The sequence below is a fragment of the Myxine glutinosa genome, chromosome 5 (genome assembly GCF_964187855.1).
Source record: "Myxine glutinosa chromosome 5, kmMyxGlut1.1, whole genome shotgun sequence".
NCBI classification, from domain to species: Eukaryota; Metazoa; Chordata; class Myxini; order Myxiniformes; family Myxinidae; genus Myxine; species Myxine glutinosa.
In genome coordinates this window covers 105,404,558-105,415,849 of record NC_136265.1, presented here as the reverse complement: position 1 = coordinate 105,415,849, position 11,292 = coordinate 105,404,558, and the positions used below count along the sequence as shown (strand labels likewise).

General features: G+C 42.6%; 1 pseudogene; it reads left to right on the top strand.

Annotated features, from left to right (window-relative positions):
- The first annotated feature begins 6,513 nt into the window (after positions 1 to 6,513).
- Positions 6,514 to 10,900, top strand: LOC137427283 (transitional endoplasmic reticulum ATPase pseudogene; annotated as a pseudogene).
- The last annotated feature ends 392 nt before the right edge of the window (positions 10,901 to 11,292 follow it).

The following is an 11,292-nucleotide window of genomic DNA, read 5'->3' as shown; positions in this document are numbered from 1 at the left end:
GTTTTACTGATCGTCTTCTGATGTCAGCTCTCTTCTCGAATCTTCTGATGGTGTTGGTCGCCTCTCATTGGCCGAGCGCTTTTTGCCCTTCGTGTCATGCCATCCGTCGGTGGCCAATCAGTGTGTCGCTCCTTCCACCAATCACGGGGAACCTTTCTGCCCTTCCCCTGACCAATCACATGTCCTTCCCTACCCTGCCAATCGGTGGCCTGCTCTTTGCTCACCCTTCCCCCACTGACAATCAAGAGTCCTCTGGGCATGGCTATTGCCTGCCTGGTCGATGTGTGTTTGCCATGGCACCGTTGTACGCGGCCGCTTGCTGTCTGCTCTTCCGGTCAGTTTTATCGTCTTGTGGCGGAGGGGGATTTAATTAATGTGCGCACTATTGGGCCAAGCTAATGTGTGTGATGTGCTGCCATACGGGACAAAGGAATGATCACCAGGTCTGACACACAGGGGAATTAGCATAATCCCTATTCTATGTAACACAACGATCATCCTTGTATGATCACAGGTATACGCTTAATCTGACAAACCGCATAAACAAACTTATTACAGGTGAGGTTTCCCTTTCACGACAGACGAAGCACCTACCGATTCAGATCTACCTAAATCTATATATGCCCCTACCCCAAAATTCATAACAATATGTAACGATATTTTAGATTTGAACACAGGTTCATGCCCCAGGGGATGGGGTCTTGCGGTTACAGGGGTCAAAACAGCAGATTAAAAAAAACTCCATATTTTTTATTAGGTCATTCCTCATGGAACTTTTTGACATCTTGTTGACATCTTTTGCTTTAGGTGGGAAGCGTGGAGATTTGTGATGACGCGCCATTGAGGCAATGCCTCCCATTACCAGTAAGCTGGTAGCCGTTTTGCTGACATCAGAAGGATGGCAGGCTGAGTGAACCCACCTGGTGTTAATTCAACGGCTGACAAGGGCTCAAACTCAGGACCATAAGATCTCCAAGTCAGCCATTTTAACTGTTAAGCCAACACCAGTAGCTTGTGGGAGTGTGCATATCTGGTGAAGAAGAAGAGGCTGCCAATATGGCATCATACGATGTTGATTGGCTGATGGGCACTGCACTCTATGGTTATTACCCTGTGCTCGCATAGCGAAAAGCAGGGTTACGCATTTGGTTGCATGCGTACGTGTGGAATTCGGTTGCGTACGTTTGGCATCCGGTTGCATACGTGTGTGCGTCTGCATTTTTGAAATTCATTTTCTCGGCAATCGTTGATCCGATTCACACAAAATTTTACCACAAAAGCACCTCCACCTGTGGAATTTTTTTAATTCATAATTATGATATCATAAGTAGTGTGGTACGGATGCCATCTTGGAAAAACTTTACACCTCTATATCTCCGAAACCGCTCAATATAAAAACAAGACCGGAAGTCTAACAGCGGCGTAGCCGGGCTTGTAAGATATTATAAAGCACAAACACATATGATTAGCTTTTTAAATAGTCGCTAATGCTGTTTATGACATTAAACAAAGAAATTTGGAGGAATCCAGACATCCGTGAGGTAAGTTTTACTTGCAGAACTGAGGGAAGATCTACTGTAATCTATACACCCCACAAGTGTTGGGGACATACTGTTTTGTTGGAAGACCCATAATGCCAATGCTTTCGATATCTGATGGTCATTTTAACAATCGATTTGTTTGTGTTTCACACTGAATGAAAAACGTACAGGTAGAGCATGGCAGTTGTGATATAGTCACGTGAAAAAGTAAGTACACCCCATGTAAAGTTTTGACTTTTTCAACATATTTCAACATACAGCTATTTGATCTTCATTTCAACAACATTGATAGATAAAGGTGATATAATTTAACAAATATCATGAAACATTTACATTTTGTAGTCCATTGTATAATTTAAATAAACATAAATGCAAATTTCGCATGTGGAAAAAGTAAGTACACCCCTTCATTTATCACTGCTTCAAATACCTAAAATTAGAATCAGGTGCACCAGGTCAGGTGCAAATTATTAGAACATCGTTAGAGAGGATCTTGGAGGAACCTGTCTTATTTAAACCTCAGACATTTAGTTTGGTATGCTCTTTGTTGTTGAAGTGTGCGGCGTCACCATGCCTCGATCAAAAGAGCTCTGAGGCCTTCAGAAAGAAGGTTATAGATGCCCACGAGTTTAGGAAGGGATTTAAAAAGATCTCCAAACAATTTGAAATCAAACATTTGACTGTCCGGAAGATCATCTGCAAGTGGAGAAGATTCCAAACAACTGCCAACTTGTTCAGGCCAGGCCGCCCCAGCAAGTTCAGCCCGAGAGCAGACCGCAAGATGCTGAAAGAAGTCTCTAAGAACCCCAGAATGTCATCACAGGACCTACAGCTCTTGCCACTGTTGATGTCAAAGTGCACGAGTCTATCATTAGAAAGAGGCTGCACAAATTTGATCTACATGGGAGGTGTGCCAGGAGGAAACCTTTGCTGTCCAGAAAGAACATCAGGGTAAGACTAAAGTTTGCCAATGAACACCTAGGCAAAGACCACCACTTCTGGAACAATGTGCTCTGGACAGATGAGTTAAAGGTAGAGCTATTTGGCCACAGTACCAGAGGACATGCTTGGCGAAAACCAAAGACAGCATTTGACCACAAGAACCTGATACCAACTGTAAAGCATGGTGGTGGAAATATTATGGTTTGGGGCAGCTTTGCTGCATCAGGGCCTGGGCAGCTCACCATCATAGAATCCACTATGAATTCTTCATTGTACCAGAGGGTGCTTGAGGATAATGTGAGGCCATCTGTCGGAAAGTTGAAGCTCAACCGAAGGTGGACCTTGCAACATGACAATGACCCGAAACATACCAGTAAATCCACAAAGGAATGGCTGAAAAAAAAGAAATGGAGGGTTCTGGAATGGCCAAGTCAAAGCCCGGATCTAAATCCTATCGAGATGTGGGGGGATTTGAAACGAGCTGTGCATGCCTGGTGTTGGGCTAGCGGCTAGGGTGCCAGCCTAGGATCCTGGGTTCGAATCCCGCTAGATCGCTGAATTAACGCCAGGGGGGTTGACTCAGCCTGTCATCCTTCCGAGGTCGGCAAATTGAGTACCAGTTCACTGGTAATTCCCTGCTTGTCGTAAAAAGGCGACAAAAAGGTTTGGCAGCAGGAAGGGCATCCGGCCGTAAAACATTGCTTCAAAAAGGGGACCAACAAAAACAACAACAACCACGGTGCCCGAAAAAGGCCAACCCCCGCTTTGCGGGGAAAAATGGCCTCTAAAGGTGTTTTTTTTTTTTTTTTTTTTGTGCATGCAAGAAACCCCTCAAACATCGCACAGCTGAAAGAATTCTGCATGGAGGAGTGGGCAAAAATTTCTCCCAGCCGATGTCAGAGACTGGTAGACAGTTATAAGAAACGCCTACTTGAGGTTGTTTCTGCCAAAGGGGGCAATACCACCTATTAGAGCCAAGGGTGTACTTACTTTTTCCACATGCAAAATTTGCATTTATGTTTATGTAAATTATACAATGGACTACAAAATGTAAATGTTTCATGATATTTGTTATTTTATATCACCTTTATCTATCAATATTGTTGAAATGAAGATCAAATAGCTGTATGTAGGAATATGTTGAAAAAGTCAAAACTTTACACGGGGTGTCCTTACTTTTTCACGTGACTGTATAATTGATAAAAATAATTTGAAATTAAATAATTTCAAATTAAATAACTATTTATGTTTTTGAAATATACATCAGATTAATACTGTGACAGGTAATACCATTCCATCTTCCCACCACCAAATCTGTTTACATTCCCTGACTTTGTATAGTTATATGATAGTCTTGACTCTATGTCATACAAAGCATCGCTATAAAAAAAAAAAAAATACAAAGCATCGCTATGCTATCATATAATTTTTTACTTCCTAACTCATGTATTCGTTGATTACTAATTGTGTTTCCACATACCGCATTATGATCACCAAGGGGGTAATAGTCTTTTTTATGGGACCAAATAAAATCTTGTAGGTCTTCCAAGTTTATTGAAAAGAACCAATTATACCCTAAATCAGGCATATCATACCCCCATTTATCAATTACCATATTAACAATATCCCCCTCTTTATAAAGTTTAATTGTAAGTGGTACGTTAAATTTAATACGAAAAGGTGTATGGTCTGGAGAACCGGGCGTTGTGGCTGTAAATTCTACTTGTTTATCAAAAGGAGCCGTGGAATGTGTTAAATCACCTAATCTCACGAAGTCATTCTCATCTGTGGGGCTCGGATAATTGATTAATTTATAACTATTTTTCATATTAAGATTTTTAGTTATGTCATATTTCTGTCGTTACACCTGTGCTTTTGTATAATAATTAGATAAATCAACAGTCGTCTCTTGAGATCCCTTAAAGATAGAACCATCTTTTCCAACGTAGGTCAATTTAAATAAGAGTAAAAATAATATCATAAAACTTTTCATTATTGTTGAGGTGAAATAATACGTATAAACATAATTGCCCACAACATTTAGAATTTACTTCTTGGACCTGAAATGTTTGATAAACACCATGCTGCAAGAAGTCTTTTACTTCAAGAGGTGGTGGAAGCCCATAGCTATCAAAATAATATTTACCCCCACCATTATAAATACAAGTCCAATGAGTACCATTCCCACTATTATCTTCTAAATTCATTATAATATTCTTTGTGTTTTTAGGCAACTTTGGTAATTCATACCTCATACAAATACTTACGTTATTGAGTTTTCGCTGTTTACAATATTTACCGAGTTCTATATTTGACGTTGTATTCTTTCCAAAATGTTTAAACCACTCCTCCATTTTATTTATGAGAAAGATATAACCCGTTACCCCTTTTAGTTAGTTTTACACCTACCTGTGCCTGGTGAGGCCATCTGTGTTGGCTTAGCGGTTAGGGTGCCGGCTTGGGATCCTAGGATCTTGGGTTCGAATCCCGGTCAATCACTGAATTAACGCCAGGGGGGTTAATTTTAAACCCCCCTGGGGGGGGTTTAAACCCCATTTTAATATTTAAAATGAGTCATCCTTCCGAGGTCGGCAAATTGAGTACCAGTTCACTGGTAATTCCCTGTGTGTCGCAAAAGGCGACCAACAGGGTTGGCGGCAGGTAGGGCATCCGGCCATAAAACATTGCTTCAAAAAGGGGACCACGGTGCACGAAAAAGGCCAACCCCTGCTCTGCGGGGAAAAATGGCCTCTAAAGGTGATCTAAAGGTGGTCTGTGCGATAGAAGACATCATATCTCCGACTAACGATCTCGCCCTATCAGGCAAACTTTCAAGCCTTTCAGCAAAATCTACCAATTACCCCACTTCCACTAACTTCTTTCTCCAATGCCTTGTTATGTCTTTCCATTTCTTTTTGGGCTGCTAGTTGTGCTTTCCTTTCGTTAGCAGCTTTTACCGCTGCTGAAATACCGCTCGTCGCCACCCCCACTGCACCTATAGCTCCGGTAATTAGGAGGATTAGGGCTTGAAGTGGGAGAAATCCTCCATTTATTTCCTTTAGTGAATATTTCTTCAACATAGGTTTTGACATTTTAAAACTAAGTGAACCGGTACTATTTAGTTTTTCCTCCTGCACTTTTGTGAGCAAAACGCTAATTCTCATACCACCCTTTCTTTGAATTGTACGAACATTAACTGTACAAGGTTTTTGAAGTTGAATGCAAGATGATAGCTTATCGCTATTTGTTTGATTAATATGTACGTCAGTTGGTACTTTACTCATTTTATTTATGAAAAGATTTTTTTCCTAGTTATTACTTATGTGATATTAGTCATAACACCATTATCCGTATTAATCTGTAGTTCTGTTTCTTCCAAGAGCAAACAATATGCATCAAGTTCGACATCTCCCTCCCTTTCAATGTTTAGGGAAGTATCTACTCTATTAGACCTTATAGTTTCCTTTTGAGCACTCAGGTCAATTGTGTAGATTGTATAAAGTTTTTGAAACGTAACCATATCCAAAATAGGATAAAATAGGACGAATCCGTAACACTTCCCCCCCCCCCCCCCCCTCAAGAAAGAAAGTTTGAACATAGTGAAAACTTTCCTTGTAGGCAAAACTCTCCCAACAAACAAAAGTAAACTCACACCCAAATCATCAATTCATGTGAGCAACAATAATTAATATTCCCCAAAAGAAGGCAACAAAACTTCCAAACAACCTACAGAGATTTCCAAAGTTAGTTCACTCTGGACAAAGCATCAGCAACGACATTGTCCCTGCCCTTTACATGCTCAATTTCCAAGTTGAACTCCTACAAAGCCAAACTCCATCTCATCAACCTCTGATTTTTATTTTTCATTTTTTAAATGAAGGTTAAGGGGTTGTGATCAAAAAATATCCAAAGCAAAGCAAATCTATAGCACTTTTTGAAGGAGGCTGAGCTGGGAGCCATGTTTCATGGTAGTTGGTGAGGCCTGGAAGTATTCGCTGTGTGGACGCATTTAGGAATGTTGAGTTCACAGGTTAATCCAGGTAGAAGTCTTGACTCAGCTACTCCGCAGCATTCAGTGCTTCAAACGGTTGGAGCGCTTGTCGCTGTAGTCACGTGATTAGCGGTCTCCTTCTCGGCCACTACCCTGATAATCATCCCTTCGGGAGCTGCCGTAGCTCTGGGAGCCTCCATAGTAATCTCGACTGCGGCCACCACCAAAACTACGACTCCCACCCCAGGAGCCATAGCCACCCCTGAGACTACCTCCACGTTTTCCTCCTCTGTAGCCCCCTCGACGCCTATGGCCTGCCTTCTCTACTGTTATCGCCATTGTGTCTGTGCCGGCCTGTAGTTGATGAGTCACTGACGTTGATTCTGCCGAACACACCAAGTACCTGGCCCGACGATGGCTTCGGCGGCAGACGATATCCAGACTGCAATTTTGAAGCAAAAGCAGCGACCCAACCGCCTGGTGGTTGATGAAGCCATCAATGAGGACAACAGTGTTGTGTCATTGTCGCAGGATAAAATGAACGAGTTGCAGTTGTTCCGGGGTGATACAGTGCTGTTGAAAGGAAAGAAGAGAAGGGGGACCGTATGCATTGTACTTTCTGATGAGAGCTGTTCAGATGAAAAGATCCGCATGAACAGAGTGGTGCGCAGCAACCTGCGTGTACGTCTTGGTGACATTGTAAGCATCCAATCCTTGCCAGATGTGAAATATGGCAAACGGATCCACGTTCTGCCCATGGATGACACAGTTGAAGGGATCACAGGAAACCTGTTTGAGGTCTTCCTCAAACCATACTTTTTGGAAGCCTATCGCCCAATTCGCAAAGGTGACATATTCCTAGTATGTGGTGGTATGCGTGCTGTCGAATTCAAGGTCGTGGAAACGGACCCACCGCCACATTGCATTGTGGCGCCAGACACTGTCATCCATTGTGAGGGTGAACCAATTAAGCGAGAGGATGAAGAGGAAATGCTCAATGAAGTTGGCTATGATGACATTAGGGGTTGCCAGCGCCAGATTGCTCAGATAAAGGAGATGGTAGAACTACCATTACGGCACCCAGGTCTATTCAAAGCCATTGGAGTGAAGCCTCCCCGTGGAATTCTACTTTACGATCCTCCTGGCACTGGCAAGACCCTTATTGCTCGTGCTGTGGCCAACGAGACTGGCGCCTTCTTCTTCCTCGTTAATGGACCTGAGATAATGAGCAAGCTGGCGGGTGAGTCTGAGAGCAACCTCCGAAAGGCATTTGAGGAATCCGAGAAGAATGCTCCAGCCATCATCTTCATTGATGAGCTTGATGCTATTGCTCCCAAAAGGGAGAAGACACATGGGGAGGTTGAGCGAAGGATTGTCTCCCAACTGCTTACACTCATGGATGGACTGAAACAGCGATCACATGTCATAGTTATGGCCGCCACAAATAGGCCCAACAGTATCGACCCAGCACTGTCGATTTGGTAGTTTTGACCGTGAGGTTGACATTGGCATCCCAGATTCAACTGGACGCTTGGAGATCTTGCAGATACACACAAAGAACATGAAGCTTTCAGACGATGTAGACCTTGAACAGATTGCCAACGAAACACATGGCCACGTTGGTGCTGACCTTGCAGCCTTGTGTTCTGAGGCAGCACTGCAAGCTATCCGCAAAAAATGGATGTCATTGACCTTGAAGATGAGACTATTGATGCAGAGGTTATGAACTCATTGGCTGTCACAATGGATGACTTCCGGTGGGCATTAGGCCAGAGCAACCCATCTGCACTGCGAGAGACTGTGGTGGAAGTGCCGCAGGTCACATGGGATGACATTGGTGGCTTGGAGAATGTCAAGCGTAAACTGCAAGAGCTTGTGCAGTACCCTGTGGAGCATCCTGAGAAGTTCCTGAAGTTTGGAATGACTCCATCAAAAGGAGTTCTGTTCTACGGGCCACCTGGCTGTGGTAAAACATTGCTTGCGAAGGCCATCGCCAACGAGTGCCAGGCCAACTTCATCTCAATCAAAGGCCCAGAACTTCTCACCATGTGGTTTGGGGAGTCTGAGGTTAATGTTCGTGACATGTTTGATAAGGCTCGGCAAGCGGCTCCCTGTGTGCTTTTCTTTGATGAGCTGGACTCGATTTCAAAGGCTCGTGGAGGTAGCCTTGGTGATGGAGGTGGGGCAGCTGACCATGTCATCAACCAGATTCTAACTGAGATGGATGGCATGGGTACCAAAAAGAACGTGTTCATCATCGGTGCTACTAACAGGCGAGACATCATTGACCCAGTGATATTGCATTCCGGACGAGCCCCCAATTTCTATTGTGGAGGCATATAATTATTTATATTCTCCTCTGTTAAAATGTGTTTTTCTCTGTGAAATGAAACTTTCGGAGTCAGGAACATTCCTGTTTAACGATAAGAGGTACTTTACCATTCGGGATGATAACGACTGTCAAGAAAAGGGCTTTCAGGAGGGAAACCAGAGGTCTTACTGACGGGCCTTGCCCGGTGCCAGGCCTGGAATTCCATGCCCGAATAAGGTGATTTGTGCAACAAAGAAGACGGGAGGGGAACTTTTATTAGATAAAAGGAACTTCAAGGAAAACGCTGCGCTGAACACGGAGGGAAGATCTGACCACAGAAGAAGACGGTGGAGCCTTTGCCACGACCGGCAGAATGACGTTTTGTTAAAGTTCAGTTAGTTTCTTAGTTAGTCAATGTCTTGAATTAGTAAAGTACTGCCCTACCCTTTTAGAGTTTTAATAAACAGGACAAAGGAACAAAAGTGGAGTCTTCCTTTATCATATAAGGATTAGGAACTCTTCCATACTATTCTATCCCGGAAGAGCCCCCAATTTCTGTTACGTGCTCCTCCCCAACCCCCCTGGTCACGGTGTACCTCCGAGCCCCGAGAGGAGTCACGGCAGAAAAATGTGTTATTCTGCATGTCAAAGATCAATGGTGAAGCCACACCAATTGTTACCAACAAACAAATATTGTATTAAGATCACACAAGAATAACAGTACAACAATAATATTAATCAAAAGTACAATCAATATATATCCTATGATGGTACCATCAGTTTCGTAATACATAACTCACTGTGCTCCAAGTGAGTGAAACAAGAATATTCCCAATGTCTCTTTCCCGGCTTTCTACCAAGGTTGATTCCGGTTTCCAGCCAAAGTCAATCCCGGCTTCAAGCCAAAGTCGATCCGCTCCAGCGATTGTCAGAACGATGTCTAATCGAGACCAGAATCCCGTTCGGATGATAGTCACAGTCACGCTGAATATTTATGGTCTGAGGAAGGAAGAGAATGGAAAGAACATCCACAGAGGTTATTTCCAGGAGCTTGGCAGCTTCAAAGCCAAGAATCAGGCAAGGATAATAGCTCAATCATAGATAAATGGTGTGTGTGTGTGTGTGTGTGTGTGTGTGTGTGTGTGTGTGTGTGTGTGTGTGTGTGTGTGTGTTGCTCCTCTACCAGCATTAGGCAATGGAAAAAATGCGAATTTTATATATTTTTTCTGATGCTTTCTTGTTAGAAGCTGTTACTCTCATGCTACTTCCTGTTTCTTGGATGTTTTCCTGCTAGGTTTTCTTTATTTATTTATTTTTATTTTGCTTTATCCTGACCTATTTCTAACCTTCCCTTTGCCCCTTAAAGTGGCTTTATGTTTTGTTTGGGGCGATTTCCATAAAAAATAAGAAAAAAAGAACGAACTAGTATATATACTGATCTCTCCATACACGTTGCTTCTGACAAAACAGATTTCATCTGCTTAACAGAAACTTTCCTCCTTCAAGATGCCTCTGAATTCCTTAATATCTCTTCCTGGTTGCTCCCTCCTCCAGTATGATAGACCCGAGCCTCGTCCTGGAGGTGGGGTTGCTATCTTTATCAGAAAACTCTTCATCACTTTCCCTGCACTGCCCTCTCTCCACCCCACCCCCAAGAGTACCTCTGGCTATGGATTCCTCTCCGCTCCCACCTTTTTTTCATGTGTGTGGTACCGTCCACCAAGCAGTGATGACTCCATTTACATCTCGCTGTCTGACAACATGGACCAACTTCTCTCCCCACCAGCCCTCTCCCTTCCACAGATCTACTGATGTCCCTGTTCTCTACTGTTGTTGTACTTGTGTACTTCCCTCTCTCTTCCCCTCTTGTCTCCTGCTCCATTCATTATATGTTTTTATATCTTTCTGTTCATGTTTTTGTGCTTCATGTGTTAGCTCTTACACGAGCCTCGACTTTGTATACAAAAATAAAAAATACAATTTACAAGTCCAAGGAACTGTATCCATCACATCAACGATTTTTAAAAGTTCATTACTCCACCTCTTGGGATAACCTTTCTCAAAGTGTTATTTCCACCAATATTTTCTGACAATACCAATATCACCAACTTTGAACTTTGGCTTTTTCAAGTTATCTTCCTTTTTGTATTCAAATTTTGTAAATGTTTCCGATGGTTTTGAATTTGTTGAGGAATGAACTGTATTATTGTAATTATCTACAATATCCTAAATTAAAAATACCCATTGTGGAGAACTGAGTTCAGGAAATCTCTTCAACAACCTCTCTTTCAAAGTGTGATTGAAACGCTCAATAACACCTGCCATTTCATCACACTCATTTCATCAATAACAAATTTATTCTGAGCAGCGAAAGCATTAGCAACACCAAAAAGTCGTCTATTTTCTTCATCATTCCTTTGTCGTTGAAATCTAATTTTTAGACCATCCAAAACTTGATCATAATCACAAAATCCAAATATACCATTGTCCTTTAAGGGGAACTGCCG